The sequence below is a fragment of the Branchiostoma floridae genome, chromosome 13, assembly GCF_000003815.2.
Source record: "Branchiostoma floridae strain S238N-H82 chromosome 13, Bfl_VNyyK, whole genome shotgun sequence".
Taxonomy (NCBI): domain Eukaryota; kingdom Metazoa; phylum Chordata; class Leptocardii; order Amphioxiformes; family Branchiostomatidae; genus Branchiostoma; species Branchiostoma floridae.
The window spans coordinates 13,558,904-13,559,300 of NC_049991.1; positions in this window are offsets into that span (position 1 = coordinate 13,558,904).

The following is a 397-nucleotide window of genomic DNA, read 5'->3' on the forward strand; positions in this document are numbered from 1 at the left end:
ATGTAGGTATTTGTAGGCTGAGCGGACACGAAGAACAAACCATCAGAAATTCAGCTGTAGGAAGTATAGGATTGTAGGAATCCTACATAATCCTACAATTGGTGATGTAGGTATTTGTAGGCTGAGCGGACATGAAGAACAAACCATTGGAAATTCAGCTGTAGGAAGTGTAGGATTGTAGGAATCCTACATATTCCTACAACTGGTGATGTAGATATTGTAGGCTGAGCGGACATGAAGAACAAACCATCCGAAATTCAGCTGTAGGAAGTGTAGGATTGTAGGAATCCTACATATCCTACAACTGGTGATGTAGACATTTGTAGGCTAAGAGGACACAGGGAGCGGCCCATCCCAAATTCAACTGTAGGAAGTGTAGGGTTGTAGGAATCCCCCA